Genomic DNA, 23,032 nt, shown 5'->3' on the forward strand with positions numbered 1-23,032 from the left:
AGGGGATCCGGGTCCCTGGGTGTGACATGGAGGATCCCTGCTGTGAAAGGGAATTGGGGTCACCAGGTGTGCCATGGGGAATCAGAGTACCCAGGTGTGACATGGGGGATAGGGGTCATCGGGTGTAACAGGGGTTTGGGGACACCAGGTGTGCCATGAGGAATTTGGGTCCCTAGGTGTGCCATGGGGGATTGAGGTCCCAGGTGTGACATGGAGGAACATCAGGGTCCCCAGGTGTGACATGGAGGAACATCAGGGTCCCCAGGTGTGACATGGAAAAACTTCAGGGTCTCTCCAGGTATGACATGGCGGAACATCAGGGGCCCCTGGGGTGACATATAGGAACATTGGGGTCACTGGGTATGACAGCATGACATGGAGGAACACGGGGGTTCCTAGGTGCCACATGGAGGAACATCGGGGTCAGTGGGTATGACAGCAAGACATGGAGGAATATTGGGGTCCCAGAATGTGACTTGGAAAAACATCAGGGTCCCCAGGTGTGACATAGAGGGACATCAGGGTCCCCAGGTGTGACATGGAGGAATATGGGGGTTACTGGGTACGACAGCATAACATGGAGGAAGCATCAGATCAGGGTCACTGGGTAGGACATAGAGAAGTTTTTAACCCCTTCCCTTTTTATTTTTTTTTGGGGGGGGGGGGCGCAAGTAGCTGGTCTTGCCTAGGGCGTAAAATAGTCTAGCACCGGCCCTGGGAATCGTTTTTTTATCTTATTATGCAATGAGATTGTGATGTGCCTTATCTATGCGATAATAAGACTCTACACAGTTTTGGGGATAGCCCACAAAGCTAGAATGATCATTATAGCTTGAGAAGAATTTGATTTTCTTAACAGAAGAAAATGGGGGAAAAGGCTGCTAAAGGAAAAAAGGGAGAGAAGAAGACTTCTTTACATAAGTTGGTAGGCTTTCAGTCCTTTAATGTATGTTGGACACTTGTGGAAGATACGTTTTCTTTGTTGTATCATTGTATTCTTTGTTATTGTGAAAAAAATTAATAAGAACATTGAAACTGAAAAAAAAATGCAACCAAAACCCACCTCTGCCTGAAATGTCAGTTTAAAATGTTGGGAGCTGTACAATTTTATGTAGCGTATATTAAGTGATGATAGCAAGTATGAACCACATCAGTTAAGCCTGCTTTGCAGACCAAAAAATATATCCTAAGCACTATTGCACGATATACTGTATGCTGCAGAAAGATGTTTTAGGTACCAGAGATTTCACCTCTAGAGAGGATGGTTTTGTACATTGGAATTCCTTATTATTGTAAGGACTAAAAAATACATTATACATTGTATACCTTTTTAATCTCAATAGCTCAAGTTCCAATTTACGCACAAAAAACTGAATTGGATTCTTGCCATATTGATATTGGATGTCTGGGGTTTTGTTAGAGAGTCTAAAGGCAAACAGCTTTTTCTTTGCTCTTTTTCTTTAGAAACCCCATAATGATATGTAACACCAGTGTCATGAGTGCATTTTTTAAAACTTGTAATAAAATAACACTGACCTCAAATCCTCAGAGTTTTCCAACCCTTATGGCACTAGACAAATGGTCACTGTATGCATTATAGAACGTTAAGCCAGGGCCAGATTAACGTAGGGGCTATTGGAGCTGCAGCTCCAGGCCCCTACCTTTTATATAGGCCCCGGGTTGGCCATATTCACTGTTACCGCTCTTCTGTCACTTGTAAACACAAAAGTCTGGCTTCTATGCTCGCTTCCCCAGGCAGCTCCCTCAGAACCTCCCCACACAGCACGAAGGCCGGACAAGGAGGGACAGTTGCCGATGCATGGATGTGTTTATGGGCTTCAGAGACCGCATCCCATGTTGAATTAGGCATGCATGGCTGCACCCTTCCTCCTCTGGGTGCATGCCAAGGCACGGCCCTTAAGGCCCTTCAAAATCCTCAGCACCAAGCCCATGATGCTCTTAATCCGGCCCTGCGTTAAGCTGGCTATATACTAGCAGAAGTAGTTTGAAATTTTTTGTTTTAAGATAATTCGTTCTATCACCAATGATGATGAGAAAATTCAAAGGCTTAGGATAGAATATTTTTCTGGAACAAATTAATTTCTAAGAGTGCTTTTTTGATTTTCGTTTAGGAAATCAGGTTTGATCCAAAACTGAATGTTAAAGGCAAACTAAATTTTTAAGTACTTTAAAACAATATTTATCAAATCATCGAATGTACTGAGAGTTTTCGTTTTAATGTTCATATAATTGTTTGTTCGAAAATCTACTACTGTATGGCCATCTTGAAAGAAAAGAAGAATGTGTAAACCTGTCTACCAAGCAACTGCACTCATTAATATATAATAGATCATTTAGCTCTCTATATTTAAGGACACACCAGTGAGTGCAAGCTAACTTTGGTGTATGGGCACTGCAGAACCACTTTGGGGGAGATTTACTAAAACTGGTTCACACAAAATCTGGTGCAGCTGTGCATAGTAACCACTCAGCTTCCGGGTTTTAGCCCCTGTTCACATCGGCCGATTTGACATGCGATTTGACATGTCATGCCGGAGCCTTTTGCCGGCAATGGTATAGTTTGAATAAATGCAACGCTGACTTCGCGTCGCCACACCGATTCCCTGAAGTAGTTCCTGCACTACTTTTGACGACTTTTAATAGACATCTGTGCATGAACCCACACAGATGTCTCTCAAATCGCCCCGAAGTCGGACTGAAATGCCAGTCAACTGAACTCGCAGGATTTCAAACCCGCATTCAGTGTGAACCTAGACTAATTGTCAAAGCTTAATTGAGTAAGCTGAAGTTAGAAGCTGATTGTTTACTATGCACAGCTGCATCAGATTCCGTGTGTGCCAGTTTTAGTAAAGCAGCCCATAGATTAAAGCCTCGTACACATGCAACGAATTTCCGCCGACCGGTCATCCATCTTTTGTCCAGAGTGGTGTTTTGCTGGTTGGAATGTGCTCTAGACTGCACACGAATTTTCCCGCATGACAGAATTCTACTTCAGAAGTGATGTCATGTGTTGGTTTGCTTTCTTTGTGTTCTTTCATCTCTGAGCATGCCCAGTCTTGCTCATAAGATTTTTCCCTGTCGAAATCTGTACTGACTGCACGAAAATCGGCCGTGTTTTGACGGAGGACAAAAATTATATAGCCTGCAGAATTTTTTCAGCCGAAAAGTCGGAGTCGGTTGTCGGAAGCATCATACTAACAAGCCGAAAATCGGCAGATCGGTCGTCGGACGAAAACTCCCAGCCAAATTTCGACTCGTGTGTACGGGGCTTAAAGGTCCTTTCACACGAACGATCCAATCACATCCGCCTGTCAGTTTTTTAGTGAACGGATCCTCCTTGCATCCCTATGGGGCAGCATATGTCAGCGGAGACATCTCCACTGACACCCGCTGCTATCGGATTCTGATTCTGTCCGTGAAATCCGGACGGATGGAAACCCTATTTTCCATCCGTCCAGCGGATCGGATGGAATCGGATGAGAACGGACAGGCGGTCCGTTCTCATCCAATCTCCCCATAGAGGACAGCGGGGATCTGACACCTCCCTCTCCTTACACAGAGCGGAGACGGAGCTGTCACCTGCCTGCTCAGCGGGGATCGGCAGATCGATCCCCGCTGAACAGAGAACGGAACCACGCCGGACGGTGCATCATGTTAAAGGACCCTTAGTAATAGTTTTTCCTTCCACCAGAGGTGGAAGGAAAAAAACTGCTCAATTCCATCATCAACACAGACAGCGTTAATGGGGGAATCCATCCCACAGCGCTATAGTGTTCTGCCGGCAGGGAGCATGGGGAGGCTTCCCTGCTGGTAGAACACAATGATCACCCCTAGCTGCTTTAGCAGCCTGCAGTGATCCCATAAAAAAAAAAAGAAAATCCGACAGGTTGGTTGTATTGAAGTAAATCGATGGATTGGCTTCAGTACAACCAGCCTGAAAATAGATAGATCGAATCTCTGCCAGTCCCTGCTAAACTGACTGGGAATTGATCCATCTATGGCTGGCTTTAATCTCCCCCAATGTGTCAAGGAATAGAACCACTGTGTACATCTGGATTATCATTAGTTTAGGGACTTTATAGACACACCAAAACATGTTTACGTAACTAAACCTTACAACTTGGCTTATCTTTAAAAAGAAAAATTGAGACGTAGGCACCAATTATGTGTCCACTTGTAGCAGCAGACTAAAATAACCTCAAGCTGTAATGATATGTGTGATCTTGTTATATGCACTAAATACAATTCATTCTTTAGCCATATCACACATGTAAAATGGGCCCTTTATTTCTTAAATTTAATGAGTTGTAATTTCAGATGACAGAGGAGGAGGTAACATCGCCTAGTGAGATACAGACAAATGCAGGAGATGTTAATCTCAGTACAATGGGCTCTGTATACTACTGGCATTTCTATTCATTCTGCTCATAACATAGGACTTGCGTATTGCTAGACCTGTAATGGTCTGTCAGGGTAGTGTATGGCAGGTCTAATGTCTCTTTAGTTGTTTCCTAAGCTGCCTATTTTTCATTCAAACCAGATATCTTCCTTTCACTTACATGAGCCCATTGTTCTCTGTATTCAAATGTAAATGTTTGACTTTCTTTGGCCTTCTTCTGCTAGAGGATTTTCTTTCTTTACCAATATTACATCCTTTTCCTTTTTTTTAATCTAAAAACTGAGAAGATAGCACTTATTTGCAATGGCTGCTGGGTCTTAAAACAAAGAGAGAAGGAATCTTATGCTGATGTCCACTAAATAAAAAACATGTTTTCTTACCACGTAGACCTTTCACTGACTTTTGGTATTCTTATTATCATGATAGCAATTTACAAATATCTCAATGGGGATCTCAGCTTAGAAAAAAAGCTGTTCAATCGAAGGGATTGCACGAGGACTCGAGGGCATACAATGCGATTAGAGGAGAAGCGTTTTAACCTCAGGCAACGTGGGGGGTTCTTTACTGTGAGGGCTACAAGATTGTGGAATTCTCTACCACAAGAGGTGGTTTCTGCGGGAAGTATGGTGGCTTTAAAAAGACTCTTAGACTTACATCTCAAGGATCAGAACATTATGGGCTATGTGAGATGATTACAGCCACACACACCTACACAGGTTGAACTGGATGGACTATTGTCTTTATTCAACCTCATCTACTATGTAACTATGTAACTATGTATTAATGTTCACCACTCAGAAGATCCATCTATGGACGTTCTCTGAAATAGGACAGTTGGAACAGTGCTGATCAGTGTAGTTTGACATTGGAGGAGTCTCCACTTTCAGAATACAATAGCACCCCAGGGAGGATTCCTTCATTCACCTGGCTTGTGTGGATGGGGGACCCATTTCTTTTTTTTTGATGAGCAAAAATAAATAAATATGTATGGCCGGCCTAAGTTTCCATATTTCCTTATTTTTCACATTCTGCTATATAACATAGTACATCTATTTACAGATATCAACTTATTAAAGAGTGTAGCACTTGAACAGAAAAGAGGGATATGGAGATTTGGTTCCAAAATAGCGGCTGTCCCTCTTGAGGTTTTCCTAGTATGAAATAATAATAGACAATCTGCTCTGTATGGAACTAGTGCTGAAGTGCTTTTCTTCCAAAACTACATTTGTTCATCTCAATATCTAAATCTAGGTTAGTAGTCTCAGTAGAATTTGTGCTTGCATGCACACTGTTCCGTTGTTTTCTTTTTCTCATATTTTAACTAGTAGTAAAAAATACCCGCCATTCCTACCAGCAATACAGACTCTACCAAATTTAATTCCAAGAATTGACATGTAGGCTGCTATTAACTACACTTTGCATTGGTGCTTGTATTAGAGAGATGAGATGAAGGTTTGAAGCCAATGTAGGCAGAGTTGTCACCGAATCTTGCTGTGGACTTCACACGCAGGACTTACAATGCTGCTCTCCATTTAATTGCAGCAGTGTCAGCGCTGTTAGTTACTTATGTTAACACAGTACCCCTTGCTCATTTCTTTCATGCCAGTGTTAATGGGGTGTACATTTTTGTGGCTCAAGGTGGCACAGGAAATACCTGTAAAAACAGATGATGTCCTTCAGCCTGGACCAATGGTTTGAAGGTTCTTTGTACACTGGTGGGCAATGTTGGAGAAAAGCAGACATGGCTTTTTTCACTTGTGAGTCTAGGGCTCCCCCCACTCTGGAAAATAGGCATTTGCCTAGTTTGTGCAAAATATATTTTCCTTATCTATTTTGGTAAATGACTCTTCATGTCCAGTATTAATTTAACAGTGCTTTTTTTCATTCAATATCCCCAGCATAGGTAGGAATAGGCTGTTGTAGTGATTGACCGATATTGGTTTTTCGTTGCTGATACTGATATTTTGGCCAATGCATATCGGTATCGGCCGATATGCGCCGATATTTTTGTACATTAAAAAAAAAAAAAAAATGTTTTTATATTTTTTTCTTGACAGGTACTTTTTTGGAGGGATCTGGGGGTCTAAAAGATCCCAAACCCCTCCTCTGCACTTAAAAGCATTCAAAACGCCAAGTTTGGCTGTTTTGAATGCTATCCCTTTTTTTAATTTGACATTACTTCCGGATTTTTGCATGGATACCCAATCAGATGCGGCTTTGATCGGATCTTTGGCGGCCGTGCAGGCTGGTTGCCCGGGTCTCCCGGTGGAACGGGAGACCCGGGTGAGCCGCGGAAGGCGGCGGGAGGGGACGTCCCCTCCCGCTCCTTGTAATGACAGCCGAGCAGCTTCTCAGCCGAATTAGTTGTCATTACAAGACAGCCGACCGCTATGGACACCGGTACCGGGGTGATGCCTCTAGCTGCAGGCATCACTCTGGTACATGCACTTTCCCGAAATATCGGCAATATTGGTAACCTCCGGGGCCGATTCTGATATATGGGGGAAAGTGCATATCAGCCCTCGATATATCAGCTTTGCCGATAATTGGTCGATCCCTAGCCTATTGCATTAGGGTGTGCACCCCAAACCTCAAACACACATACAGTACATGCATGTGTGTGTGTACATTTACTGTATATGGCCCCGTGACATTGGTCTCCCTGCCGGCACAGTGAAAGAGAAGTGCGTAAGCACTTGTCAGAGAAACGGCCATGCTGCAACTGGCAACTCCGCCAGTACTTCCAATGGCCGCAATGGACTCAGGCCATAGACTCATTGTAAGTGAAATGGCTGTGCTGCAACTGGAAACTTTGCCAGTACTTCCCATGGCTGCAATGGACTCAGGCCATAGACTAATTCACTGGCCTATAAAAGGACTCTGCTCAGCCCATCTGATTGCTGGATTGTCTTCAGCTCTTCCTGTTTCCTGTGTATTGTTACTTCCTGGATTCCAGTTTGACCCGGCTTGTTCCTGACCTGTCTGCTCTCTCTCCTGGCTTTGACCCTCGGCTTCATCTGACCATCCGATCCTGCTCCAGTGTTTGACCCTCGGCTTGTGTGACCATCCCTGCTCTTTTGCCCTCTGCCTGACTTCTAGTGTACCGATCCCGGCTTGCTCAATGGACTTGCTTCTGCTCAAATCCCCTTGTCTTGGCGCCTGTTTGGACTGATACCTGTGTATGACCCTCGGCCTGGCTTTTACCTGCACATTGCTTGATTCCCTGGAGTTCCTGAGAGTTGTTCCGGATACCCTTGTGAACCTCTACCTGCACTCCACAAGCATCCAGTGCTCCTTGGGACGCGTCACCTCCTGTCCCACTTCCAGGGGTGATTCGCACCGAGCTGCAAGGGAAGCCCTCTCAGCATTTCGGCCTCTACCAAGAAGGGATCTGACAGTACAATCCAGCCATGTCAGAGGCTGACAGAGGTGCTTCCCAGCTCGAGACTCTTTGTCAGCAAGTCTCCTCTTTAACACAGGCAGTCCAGAGACTGCAGGACGGTTATTTTCAATTAGAGGGTCGAGTGTTGAACCTAGCTGGCGCACCCTCTCCTTCTGACCCCAATCAACCTCCTGCCAGCTCCGGGGGCACCTCCACTCAGCAAGGACCAGCCAGCCCTGCTCAGGCAGCCATGGTTTTCCCACCTGAACCCAGGGTACCTACACCTGAACGCTTCCGTGGGGAAAGGAGAAGGTTCAGATCCTTTAAGAACGCATGTCTCTTGTATTTAGCCCTTCAGCCCAGAACCTTCTCTTCAGAGACTGTCAAAGTAGGATTTATAATTTCTCTGTTGTCAGAAGAACCCCAGACCTGGGCCCATAACCTCCTTGAGCAAAAGAGCCCCTCATTGAACTCTGTAGACTCCTTCTTCCAGGCCATGGCCCAGTTATATGAGGACCCCCAACGGACTGTTACAGCTGAATCAGCCCTACATGCCTTACAACAAAATAAACGTCCTGTAGAGGACTATACCATTGACTTCCGCAGATGGGCTGCGGATACAGACTGGAATGAGGCAGCACTCAAGTACCAGTACCGTCACGGATTGTCTGAAGCCCTTAAGGACGAGTTAGCTCGGGTAGAAACCCCTACGTCTTTGGAAGGTCTAATCTCACTGGCAATCCAACTGGACAGGCGCCTGCGGGAGAGACGCTCAGAGCGCCTTCAAGGGGCCCAACCTACCTGGGTACTCCCGAAAGTCCCCCTTGCTGCTTCACCCCATCCTGGGCCTTCTGTCTCCGGGGGATCAGAAGGAGAACCCATGCAGATTGGTCTAATCCGTTCTGCCTTGACCCCCGAGGAAAGACAACGTCGCCATCAAGCGAACCTCTGCCTTTATTGTGGGGAATCTGGCCACTTCCTACGCAATTGTTCTGTGAGACCCAGTAAGTCCTATTCACGACCTCTGCTGAACTGTCAAGTCGCCGGGTCATCCCCTACTCATCTTATTCTCCCTGTCTCCCTACAGGTAGCAGAAAAGAAGATTCGGCTTCTGGCGATCGTGGATTCCGGGGCATGTAGTTGCTTTCTGGACCGTTCTTTAGCTCAAAGACTGGGTGTCCCCCAGTGGCGGAGCCAGAGGGTTAGCTGGGGTGTCAATTGACACCCCAGAAAAAGTCCCTGCCACCCCTGTTGCCACCCCGATCCAGGCTGGCAGCGGAGGAATCGCAGGCAGTGGTGGGATGGGATCAGCCGGTTCGCAGAACCGGCTGATCCCTCTAAGCTGGCGGCCAGGGTCAGGGAGCAGCAGAACAGTGCGTCCCGAAGCCGAGCCCGCCCATTCTGTGACAATAGCGAATGAAAATTCGCTATTGTCACATGGATCCTCCTCCGGCCAATCAGGGAGCGGGTCCTCCCGCTTCCTGATTGGCCGAATGGCAAATGCCGTGCCATTGCTCGAGGAGGCGCCGGCGGGAGGACTGAGAAGATGCAGGGAGCCGCGGACCGATGATAAGCTGCTGTGATGACCGTCCGTCCGTGAGGTAAGTAAGCCGGTCTCATGGGGGGGGGGACGACGCTGGCACTCTGCAATGATTGCGGGCAAATGCTGTGGCACTCTGCAATAATCATTGGGGGCATTGCTGTGGCACTCTGCAATAATCATTGGGGGCATTTCTGTCTCACTCTGCAATAATCATTGGGGGCATTGCTGTCTCACTCTGCAATAATCATTGGGGGCATTGCTGTGGCACTCTGCAATAATCATTGGGGGCATTGCTGTGGCACTCTGCAATAATCATTGGGGGCATTGCTGTGGCACTCTGCAATAATCATTGGGGGCAAGGCTGTGGCACTCTGCAATAATCATTGGGGGCATTGCTGTCTCACTCTGCAATAATCATTGGGGGCAAGGCTGTGGCACTCTGCAATAATCATTGGGGGCATTGCTGTCTCACTCTGCAATAATCATTGGGGGCATTGCTGTCTCACTCTGCAATAATCATTGGGGGCAAGGCTGTGGCACTCTGCAATAATCATTGGGGGCATTGCTGTCTCACTCTGCAATAATCATTGGGGGCAAGGCTGTGGCACTCTGCAATAATCATTGGGGGCATTGCTGTGGCACTCTGCAATAATCATTGGGGGCATTGCTGTCTCACTCTGCAATAATCATTGGGGGCAAGGCTGTGGCACTCTGCAATAATCATTGGGGGCAAGGCTGTCTCACTCTGCAATAATCATTGGGGGCAAGGCTGTGGCACTCTGCAATAATCATTGGGGGCATTGCTGTCTCACTCTGCAATAATCATTGGGGGCAAGGCTGTGGCACTCTGCAATAATCATTGGGGGCATTTCTGTGGCACTCTGCAATAATCATTGGGGGCATTGCTGTGGCACTCTGCAATAATCATTGGGGCCATTGCTGTGGCACTCTGCAATAATCATTGGGGGCAAGGCTGTGGCACTCTGCAATAATCATTGGGGGCATTGCTGTGGCACTCTGCAATAATCATTGGGGGCATTGCTGTCTCACTCTGCAATAATCATTGGGGGCATTGCTGTGGCACTCTGCAATAATCATTGGGGGCATTGCTGTCTCACTCTGCAATAATCATTGGGGGCATTGCTGTCTCACTCTGCAATAATCATTGGGGGCAAGGCTGTGGCACTCTGCAATAATCATTGGGGGCAAGGCTGTGGCACTCTGCAATAATCATTGGGGGCAAGGCTGTGGCACTCTGCAATAATCATTGGGGGCATTGCTGTCTCACTCTGCAATAATCATTGGGGGCATTGCTGTCTCACTCTGCAATAATCATTGGGGGCATTGCTGTGGCACTCTGCAATAATCATTGGGGGCATTGCTGTGGCACTCTGCAATAATCATTGGGGGCATTGCTGTGGCACTCTGCAATAATCATTGGGGGCATTGCTGTGGCACTCTGCAATAATCATTGGGGGCATTGCTGTCTCACTCTGCAATAATCATTGGGGGCATTGCTGTGGCACTCTGCAATAATCATTGGGGGCATTGCTGTCTCACTCTGCAATAATCATTGGGGGCATTGCTGTGGCACTCTGCAATAATCATTGGGGGCATTGCTGTGGCACTCTGCAATAATCATTGGGGGCATTGCTGTGGCACTCTGCAATAATCATTGGGGGCATTGCTGTGGCACTCTGCAATAATCATTGGGGGCATTGCTGTCTCACTCTGCAATAATCATTGGGGGCATTGCTGTGGCACTCTGCAATAATCATTGGGGGCAAGGCTGTGGCACTCTGCAATAATCATTGGGGGCATTGCTGTGGCACTCTGCAATAATCATTGGGGGCATTGCTGTCTCACTCTGCAATAATCATTGGGGGCAAGGCTGTGGCACTCTGCAATAATCATTGGGGGCAAGGCTGTCTCACTCTGCAATAATCATTGGGGGCAAGGCTGTGGCACTCTGCAATAATCATTGGGGGCATTGCTGTCTCACTCTGCAATAATCATTGGGGGCAAGGCTGTGGCACTCTGCAATAATCATTGGGGGCATTTCTGTGGCACTCTGCAATAATCATTGGGGGCATTGCTGTGGCACTCTGCAATAATCATTGGGGCCATTGCTGTGGCACTCTGCAATAATCATTGGGGGCAAGGCTGTGGCACTCTGCAATAATCATTGGGGGCATTGCTGTGGCACTCTGCAATAATCATTGGGGGCATTGCTGTCTCACTCTGCAATAATCATTGGGGGCATTGCTGTGGCACTCTGCAATAATCATTGGGGGCATTGCTGTCTCACTCTGCAATAATCATTGGGGGCATTGCTGTCTCACTCTGCAATAATCATTGGGGGCAAGGCTGTGGCACTCTGCAATAATCATTGGGGGCAAGGCTGTGGCACTCTGCAATAATCATTGGGGGCAAGGCTGTGGCACTCTGCAATAATCATTGGGGGCATTGCTGTCTCACTCTGCAATAATCATTGGGGGCATTGCTGTCTCACTCTGCAATAATCATTGGGGGCATTGCTGTGGCACTCTGCAATAATCATTGGGGGCATTGCTGTGGCACTCTGCAATAATCATTGGGGGCATTGCTGTGGCACTCTGCAATAATCATTGGGGGCATTGCTGTGGCACTCTGCAATAATCATTGGGGGCATTGCTGTCTCACTCTGCAATAATCATTGGGGGCATTGCTGTGGCACTCTGCAATAATCATTGGGGGCATTGCTGTCTCACTCTGCAATAATCATTGGGGGCAAGGCTGTGACACTCTGCAATAATCATTGGGGGCATTGCTGTCTCACTCTGCAATAATCATTGGGGGCAAGGCTGTGGCACTCTGCAATAATCATTGGGGGCAAGGCTGTGGCACTCTGCAATAATCATTGGGGGCAAGGCTGTCTCACTCTGCAATAATCATTGGGGGCAAGGCTGTGGCACTCTGCAATAATCATTGGGGGCAAGGCTGTGGCACTCTGCAATAATCATTGGGGGCAAGGCTGTGGCACTCTGCAATAATCATCGGGGGCATTGCTGTCTCACTCTGCAATAATCATTGGGGGCAAGGCTGTCTCACTCTGCAATAATCATTGGGGGCATTGCTGTCTCACTCTGCAATAATCATTGGGGGCAAGGCTGTGGCACTCTGCAATAATCATTGGGGGCATTTCTGTGGCACTCTGCAATAATCATTGGGGGCATTGCTGTGGCACTCTGCAATAATCATTGGGGGCATTGCTGTGGCACTCTGCAATAATCATTGGGGGCATTGCTGTCTCACTCTGCAATAATCATTGGGGGCATTGCTGTGGCACTCTGCAATAATCATTGGGGGCATTGCTGTCTCACTCTGCAATAATCATTGGGGGCAAGGCTGTGGCACTCTGCAATAATCATTGGGGGCAAGGCTGTCTCACTCTGCAATAATCATTGGGGGCAAGGCTGTGGCACTCTGCAATAATCATTGGGGGCATTGCTGTCTCACTCTGCAATAATCATTGGGGGCAAGGCTGTGGCACTCTGCAATAATCATTGGGGGCATTTCTGTGGCACTCTGCAATAATCATTGGGGGCATTGCTGTGGCACTCTGCAATAATCATTGGGGCCATTGCTGTGGCACTCTGCAATAATCATTGGGGGCAAGGCTGTGGCACTCTGCAATAATCATTGGGGGCATTGCTGTGGCACTCTGCAATAATCATTGGGGGCATTGCTGTCTCACTCTGCAATAATCATTGGGGGCATTGCTGTGGCACTCTGCAATAATCATTGGGGGCATTGCTGTCTCACTCTGCAATAATCATTGGGGGCATTGCTGTCTCACTCTGCAATAATCATTGGGGGCAAGGCTGTGGCACTCTGCAATAATCATTGGGGGCAAGGCTGTGGCACTCTGCAATAATCATTGGGGGCAAGGCTGTGGCACTCTGCAATAATCATTGGGGGCATTGCTGTCTCACTCTGCAATAATCATTGGGGGCATTGCTGTCTCACTCTGCAATAATCATTGGGGGCATTGCTGTGGCACTCTGCAATAATCATTGGGGGCATTGCTGTGGCACTCTGCAATAATCATTGGGGGCATTGCTGTGGCACTCTGCAATAATCATTGGGGGCATTGCTGTGGCACTCTGCAATAATCATTGGGGGCATTGCTGTCTCACTCTGCAATAATCATTGGGGGCATTGCTGTGGCACTCTGCAATAATCATTGGGGGCATTGCTGTCTCACTCTGCAATAATCATTGGGGGCAAGGCTGTGACACTCTGCAATAATCATTGGGGGCATTGCTGTCTCACTCTGCAATAATCATTGGGGGCAAGGCTGTGGCACTCTGCAATAATCATTGGGGGCAAGGCTGTGGCACTCTGCAATAATCATTGGGGGCAAGGCTGTCTCACTCTGCAATAATCATTGGGGGCAAGGCTGTGGCACTCTGCAATAATCATTGGGGGCAAGGCTGTGGCACTCTGCAATAATCATTGGGGGCAAGGCTGTGGCACTCTGCAATAATCATCGGGGGCATTGCTGTCTCACTCTGCAATAATCATTGGGGGCAAGGCTGTCTCACTCTGCAATAATCATTGGGGGCATTGCTGTCTCACTCTGCAATAATCATTGGGGGCAAGGCTGTGGCACTCTGCAATAATCATTGGGGGCATTTCTGTGGCACTCTGCAATAATCATTGGGGGCATTGCTGTGGCACTCTGCAATAATCATTGGGGGCATTGCTGTCTCACTCTGCAATAATCATTGGGGGCATTGCTGTGGCACTCTGCAATAATCATTGGGGGCAAACCTGTATCCTGTCTGTATCCTCTGATCACCACCACCTGTATCCTGTCTTTACTAGTAATGGCAGCGATCATTAGAGGGACTGCGACATTGCGGTGGACGAATCTGACACTAAATTACACTTTGTATATTGACCCCCCAAAATAATACCTAGCCACCCCTTTGCCACCCCTGTTTTAAAAGTCTAGCTCCGCCACTGGTGTCCCCATGCAAGCTAAGGAACAGCGACTCCATATTCTTCTGGCTGATGGTTCTTTGCCCAGTTCCGGGCCTGTTACTGAAGAAACGTGCCCCATCTTCACCACGACAGATTCCCTTCACCAGGAATTCCTCCGATTCGACGTCCTTTCCTCACCAATGTTTCCCATTATTTTAGGACTTCCCTGGCTACAGGCCCACAACCCACAGATTGACTGGGTTAAGAGAAGATCTCCTTCACGTTTAATTACTGCTGAAGCATTGTTCACCCACCCGGATCTGATACTTCTGCTGCTTGCCTGGCCGTCCAACCAGTACATGATCTCCCGGAAAATGTCCCCGCAGTTTATGAGGAATTCATGGACATATTTGATAAAAAAAAGGCCGAAGCTCTGCCTCCTCACAGGCCTTATGATTGCCCTGTAGAACTTCTGCCCGGAGCCGTGATTCCTTTCGGAAGGATATTCCCGTTATCTGAGAAGGAGCTAGAAACCCTCCGGATTTATATTAACGAAAATTTGGAAAAGGGTTTTATCCGCCCCTCCTCCTCACCAGCAGGGGCCTGGATATTCTTTGTCGAAAAAAAGGATGGCACACTAAGACCTTGTGTAGATTACCGGGAGCTTAATAAAATTACTATTAAAAACCGGTATCCTCTACCTCTTATCCCAGAACTGTTTCAACGTTTCCGGGCAGCTCAGATCTTTACCAAATTGGATCTCCGTGGAGCTTACAACCTTGTTCGCATTAGGAAAGGAGATGAGTGGAAGACGGCGTTCAGAACACGGTTTGGCCATTTTGAATACCTGGTCATGCCTTTCGGGCTGTGTAACGCCCCTGCTACCTTCCAACATCTAGTTAATGACATTTTTCGGGAATTCCTGGATCTCTTTCTGATTGTCTACCTAGATGACATACTAATTTTTTCCTCCACTCTGGAACTCCACCGGACCCATGTTAAAAAGGTACTATTTACTTTAAGGAAACACGGACTTTATGTGAAACCAGAGAAATGCGAATTCGAGAAGGACTCCATTCAGTTCCTGGGTCTCATTATCTCAACAAGCGGCATTTCCATGGATCCACAGAAAGTGCAGTCAATTCTCGATTGGCCAGCCCCCTGTGATAAGAAATGAGTTAAACGCTTCGTGGGGTTTGCTAACTTCTATCGGAGGTTCGTGAAGGGGTTCTCTATGATTATCTCCCCCATTACCCAATTGACCCGCCAACAGGTCCGTTTCCATTGGTCACAGGAAGCTCAAACGGCCTTTGACAAACTGAAGACGTTGTTCACCTCAGCACCTATTCTCCAGCATCCTGATCCAACCCTACCTTATGTGCTTGAAGTGGATGCTTCAGAAATAGCCACTGGAGCAATCTTATCTCAAAGACAGGGCCCAAAGACTCTTCTGCACCCTGTGGCTTTCTTTTCCCGGAAGATGACACCTCCGGAGAGAAACTATGACGTAGGGGATCGGGAACTCTTGGCCATCAAATGTGCCTTGAAGAGTGGAGATACTTGCTGGAAGGGGCTACTCATCCCATTTTAATATTCACAGACCACAAAAACCTGGAATATCTCAGGACAGCAAGACGCCTGAGACCCCGTCAAGCTCGATGGGCCTTGTTCTTTTCCCGGTTTAACTTTCATCTGACTTACAGGCCAGGGTCCAAGAACGGGAAAGCATTCGCCTTGTCCAGAATGTTTCCAGATACCCCAAACACAGCTGAACCTAACACCATCCTCTCGGCTCAAAAATTTTGCTTATTCAAACGGATCTGCAATCAGCAATTAAGCAAGCCTCAGTTCAATGTCTCGAGCCTGGGACCTCTTCCTTGGAAAAACGCGGGGGATTCTTGTGGTTCCAAAAAAGGATTTTTGTTCCTTCACAAGTCAGACTACAGGTCCTAAAGACTTTGCATGATCACAAGCTTGCCGGGCACTTTGGGGTCAGGAAGACATGTGAACTCATTCAGCGCCACTTTTGGTGGCCCAATTTAGTTCAGGACTGTAAATCCTATGTGGGTTCTTGTATTACGTGTCAGCGTAACAAGGGGGCTAAGACCAAGTCCTGGGGCCTGTTAAGGCCATTGCCCATCCCGGAACAGCCCTGGAAGCAACTATCCATGGATTTTATAGTGGAATTACCACCTTCAGAAGGTTTCACTACTGTCCTGGTGGTGGTGGACCGTTTCTCGAAGATGGCGCACTTTTTGCCTATGATTGGCACACCTTCTGCCGTGGAAACAGCTAACATGTTTATTAAAGAAGTGGTCAGGCTACACGGTCTCCCGGACAGTATAGTATCGGACAGAGGCGTCCAGTTCACCTCCAAATTCTGGAAAGAGCTTTGCAAATCCTTGTCCATTGAGATATGCCTATCATCAGCCTACCACCCGCAGAGTAATGGTCAAACGGAAAGGACCAACCAGACCCTTGAACAATACCTACGTTGCTTTTGCACTTGCTCCCAGGATAACTGGGTCTCTTTACTTCCGTGCGCAGAATTTGCGTATAATAACGCCCTGCATTCTGCAACCAACCAGACCCCGTTCTGGGTGAATTACGGGTTCCATCCTTCTTTTTTGCCCAGTGCTTTCTCAGAAACATCAGTTCCTGCAGTGCAAGACCGGATAATGGCTATCAGGGATAACTACCGGGTGCTACAGGACTCCATATCCAAAGCCCAACAGGAGTACAAGAAATTTTATGACCGCAAGAAAAAGGAAAATCCTATGTATAAGGTCGGGGATAAGGTGTGGCTCTCCTCTAACAATCTACGACTATCTTGCCCTTCTAAAAAATTGGGACCAAGGTTTATTGGGCCTTTTAGAATCAAAAGGATGATAAACCCTGTGGCTTTCGAACTAACTTTACCTAATTCATACAAGGTCCACCCTGTATTCCATGTTTCCCTGCTTAAGCCTGCAATTTCTAGCCCCTTCCCAGGGAGGGAAGAATTGCCTCCACCTCCAGTTTCAGTGGAGGGTGAACCTGAATATGAAGTGGAAACCATTCTGGATTGTCGAAGAAGGGGTGAGCTCATACAGTATCTTATTAAATGGAAAGGTTACCCCCCTGAAGACAATTCCTGGGAACCCGCTAGTAACCTGCATGCCCCCAGGCTGGTACAGGAATTCCACAGGAGATTCCCGGAAAGATTGGCCCGGTTGGGCATCCGGAGGCTGCCCCTTGGGGGGGGGGGGGCACTGTCAGAGAAACAGCCATGCTGCAACTGGCAACTCCGCCAGTACTTCCAATGGCCGCAATGGACTCAGGCCATAGACTCATTGTAAGTGAAATGGCTGTGCTGCAACTGGCAACTTTGCCAGTACTTCCCATGGCTGCAATGGACTCAGGCCATAGACTAATTCACTGGCCTATAAAAGGACTCTGCTCAGCCCATCTGATTGCTGGATTGTCTTCAGCTCTTCCTGTTTCCTGTGTATTGTTACTTCCTGGATTCCAGTTTGACCCGGCTTGTTCCTGACCTGTCTGCTCTCTCTCCTGGCTTTGACCCTCGGCTTCATCTGACCATCCGATCCTGCTCCAGTGTTTGACCCTCGGCTTGTGTGACCATCCCTGCTCTTTTGCCCTCTGCCTGACTTCTAGTGTACCGATCCCGGGTTGCTCAACGGACTTGCTTCTGCTCAAATCCCCTTGTCTTGGCGCCTGTTTGGACTGATACCTGTGTATGACCCTCGGCCTGGCTTTTACCTGCACATTGCTTGATTCCCTGGAGTTCCTGAGAGTTGTTCCGGATACCCTTGTGAACCTCTACCTGCACTCCACAAGCATCCAGTGCTCCTTGGGACGCGTCACCTCCTGTCCCACTTCCAGGGGTGATTCGCACCGAGCTGCAAGGGAAGCCCTCTCAGCATTTCGGCCTCTACCAAGAATGGATCTGACACACTTCTCTTATGGCAAAGCCGAAAAGTAGGAGATCTTTCTCATCTCTTCGCCTGCACACAGAGTGATAATGCTAATGCACACAAGGTGATTAGAGTGTGCCTAAGCACACCCTGCACACCCTGTGCGCATGCCTATGATCCCCAGAATGCATGCCAGCTTGCAGTAGGCAAAACCTCATTGTTTTCTGTTGATATTTGTTTTGTTCTTCAACTGAACTCACAACAGTGTAACTCAGCCATTCTCATCCAGGGTTTCATGGAACTGTAGGTTTCCTCTTGAGGTAATGAGAACAAGGGAGATGCCGCTGTAGGTGAGTGGAGCCAGGTAAATGAACTAAATGGGGTGGGACTCTTCACGCGGGTGCACGCCTCGGCTCGCCAGCTGTAGAACATGTAGAAGAAAAGAAGTGGCTGCACACTGAAATGCCAAAAGTCCATTTATTGCATCATCCTAAATAAAGTGCATGACATACACCACAGGACAGTAGCCAATACAGAGGTTGACGAGTTTGTGAGTAAGCACAATTTAATTGTGTGAAATGCGTCAACCTTTGTATCGACTTCTGTTCTGTGGTGTATGTCGTGCACTTGATTTGGGATGATGCAATAAGTGGACTTTCTGTATTTCGATGTGCAGCCACTTCTTTTCTTCTTCCAGAGGTAGCTAGGGATTCCTTGAACTGTGACTGATTGACCTCTTATCTGATGGTGCCAGGATAGATTTTGGCCAACACCACTTGGCAGAGACAGCTGCACGACACCAATAATCTTTTTATCCATTTGTAAGGGGGCATTTTTCCAACTGTTCTCTAACGTAAGGTGCATTTTTCCCTCTTACTCTCTACCAATTGTATTATCAAGAATTCTTTGAGACTGAGTTCCTGTAGGGAAAAGTTTGAGAAAAGCTGGTTTAACTGAACATAGTACAAAGGGTCATTGCCTACTAGATCAGTCACATAAACTTATGAGATAACGTGAAACATAGTATAATGTGCTAAAGGCAATGTTATTTCACCAATGTCCCGTCAAAGTTTTACTTGCTTAGTCACTGATAGCTGTGTGAATAGCCTATGTGGTCATTGTAGTAGTAAGTGACCACAAACTGAAGTGTGGCAAGCTCCAATGTGCAGAAAATGGATTTACTGTAGATGGGCTGAAGAGGGAAAGGACTATAAAGTGGATTTACTAAAACTGGAGAGTGCAAAATCTGGTGCAGCTCTGCATAGAAACCAATCAGCTTCCAGTTTTTTTGTCAGTGCTTAATTGAGCAGTTTGAAATTAGAAGTTGATTGGCTACTATGCATTGCTGCACCAGATTTTACTCTCTCCAGTTTTAGTATATCAACCTATATATCTTAAGCCAGCCATAGACAGAGCGCCATAGTCAGAGCAATTTTTTTTCCTGCAACCATGGGATGCAGGAAAGACAATTCCTCGACTCCCCCATCAACATTAGAGGGAATCCCTCCAGCAGAACCATTGTGTTCTCCCGGCAAGGGGAATCATCCCACCTGGGAGAACACGGTAGTTATTGCCAGCAGCTAAAATAGCTGCTAGCAATAGATGCATGTAAAATCCAACAGGCTGGTTATACCCAAGTTGATTGATCAATAAACTTGGGTACTTTCAGCCTGCCCATACATGGTTGGACTCTCAATTTAAACAGTCTATGGCCGGCTTTGTTCATATTCATTGCAGAAGTATAGCTATGGTGGGTCATAAACTAGCATACTTGCAATGTTTCCATGGGCGTCCGAAAAGGGGGGCAAGTGCTCCCCCCGGAAATTTCCTGGCCTGCTCTAAGAGGGGGAGTCTTTTGGGACCCTACTCTAAAGGAGAATCTATGGGGGACCCTGGCCTGGCCTGCTCTAAAGGGGGATCTATGGGGACCCTGCTCTAAAGGGGATCTATGTGGGATCCTAGCCTGGCCTGCTCTAAAAAGGGATCTATGGGGGCAAAAAGGGACGGAGCATGGGTGACCTTAAAATGATGCCCCCCCCCCAAAAAAAGTTCTGCAGATGCCCATGAATGTTTCCTGACACTTGTCATTAAATATCCTCAGCAGTTCATGTTTTCAGGATTTCTTAACCTTACTTAGGTAAGGTAATATGAGTTAAATCTTGTAATTAGTAAGGGATATCCTACAGACTTGACCTGCTGAGGGTACTTGAATACTGCATTGGTGGTTCGAAATATGGTGCAATTAACTGAGTATGCTGGCAAGGAGCACAATTCTTTCACTGTGAATGTGTCACACTGAAAATCCGATGGGACTCTTGTGCAAGTTGGAAATCACTTTTTTTTTTTTATTAGTAAAGGGAACAAGGACAGGAAAAGCAGCAATGCATATGTTGAATTTAAGTGAAGGCTGCTTACCTGTGAAAACCAGATCAGGAAGGAGAGGTGTGAAGTCCAGCGTGTTTGTCAGAGGGGATGTGTGGAGAAATGTCACTGCTTTGAATTTGCAGTAATTGGTAGAAGTTTGTTTAACTGATCTTAAGTAGAGAGAAGGGAATTAATTTGCTAATAGGGATCAACAAACTGCACAGAGTTAAAAAGAATTCACTAGCCTTTTAATGAATGCACAAAGTACAGGAGAGAGATCAGCTCAGAGGTGTGAAAATAAATATTTGCTATGCTTTCTGTACATATCATCGCCTTTCTACTATTAATGACGTATTTGCCATCTCTCTACTTGAAGGAGATAGCAGGCAAAAGTAAGGGTCATGATAAATCATTTTTTTATGACTTGCTAGTTGTAGATGTTTGAGCAGATATAGTAGGTTTACCTTGACTGCATCATGTAGCCATTGATGATGTCAGAATTGAAGATACTTTAAAGCTGGCCATACACTGTGTGAATTTCAGACAGTTCTTGATCAGTGAATGTCCCTATCACCACCCTCCCACCTGACATCCTTTCATTGAAAAATCAAAAGAGCTGGGCAGAAAATTGTCGGGCAAACAGTAGCTGCATCCAATCAGATGTAGGCCATGTTTGGCTATTTTTACAGTCAGTGGGGGCTATATTGCATGGAGAAAGGAAACTCTTGATGTTTTTTTATTTAGCTCACAGGCTGAACAAAAAAAATCTTTATGGGTGGGGCCAGCTTTACTGGTCAAATATCAAAGAACTGGGCCAAGTGTACTGTGTGCAGTATATGTGTGATTAGGACCTCAAAGTGTGATAAATCCCAGCTAATTTTTCCCAATTATCATCCCACATCTAATCTACATATACAAGATTGGCTTTTCTAAGGCAGGCCATAGATGATCTAAGGCAGGCCACCGGTTGCAGGAAAGGAAATTGATTGATTTCCCCCATCAACACAGCCAGTGTTGATGGGGGAATCCCTCCCGTGGAGCTATTGTGTGCTCCCGTTAGGGGGGTGATGAGCCATCCCTGCCAGGGGAACACATTGATTACTGCTAGCAGCTATAGCTGCTGGCAATAATCGCATTTAAAAATCTAACATGCTGGTTGTACCCAAGTCAATTGAGTGACCTGGGGGCAATCAGCTTGCCCGTACATGGTTCGAATCTTGACTGGTCCCTGCTGAACCGGTTGAGGTTCGAACCATCTATGGCCGGCTTAAGTTTTCACACCTTTTTTAGAATCAAGCCTCAAAGAAATATAGCTTTTAAATCACTGGGTACAAATCAGCTTTTATCAAACATAACTTGTATATTCATTATTTTGTAGCCCTCAAAACACAGTAATCAATATGCATTGGTTAGTGACACTGAAACTTGTCCCACGCCCACATCATCATCATCTTCTGAATGAACACCTTATGTGAACAGATAATGGTAGGCATTGCTTTGATCTCAGGGGATGAGTAGTCTCTCAGTTGAGAAAATCCAACCAAGATGATAAAGCCTTCATATACCTAAAGCTGGCCATACACAGAGCGAATGTCAAGCTCCAAATGATCTGGGCAAAATTTGATCAGTGGATGGCCCTGTGGGCACCACTCTGCCCGACATCCTTCTATTTAAAAATTTAAGCAGCCAGGTGGAAAATTGAAGACAGAACAATGCCTGCTTCAAATCAGAATAAAATAGCCGCAGCAGGAGATTTGTCCATCCACGTTGTGGATGGAGGAATCTGTTTGATTTCTTTCCGAACTGCAAGTCAAAGGAAAGAAAACTACTGGTGTATGGGAAGCTTTAGATATTTTTTTCTCCTTTATATTTACAGCTTTTGAATCATTGATGAGATCATAAACACATGCTTTGGTTTTTTAGTACCATATTATTAACCTACTTGAATTTAGTTTTTACAAATCCTTGATGCCATTAAAGATGGACTTAATTTAATGTATTGTAATGTGTATTGGGCCATACACACTATAAGATTTTCTGAAGACTTTTTCCTTTAGACTTACCAAAACCATATAATATGAGGTCAAACCTAAACACTTTCAATTTGTATGCAATCAGGCAGGCCCTTGTACTACATAGAAAAGGTAAATCTGAAGGAAATCTAACCACAAAAATTGGATAGTGTGTATTCAGCTTTAGGCTGGCCTCACACAGCTCAAGTTTCAGAAGATGACTTCAAACCTTTGACTCCTTTAAAATGACCTACTCTCTCCCTAACTAGTATTTATTTCAGTACCTCCAGTTGCGCCATTCGTTACAGTTACAATTTTACAGTCAACCAATCTCCTCTACAATATTAGGGATTGATTTCCTGTTGCGGGAGTGAAACCTCTCTCTACAATTGATAAAGTCTTTCAACCCTCTATACATGATGGTCCTGG

Source organism: Pelophylax lessonae, assembly GCF_965119305.1.
Source record: "Pelophylax lessonae genome assembly, chromosome: 1".
In the NCBI taxonomy this organism is placed as follows: Eukaryota; Metazoa; Chordata; class Amphibia; order Anura; family Ranidae; genus Pelophylax; species Pelophylax lessonae.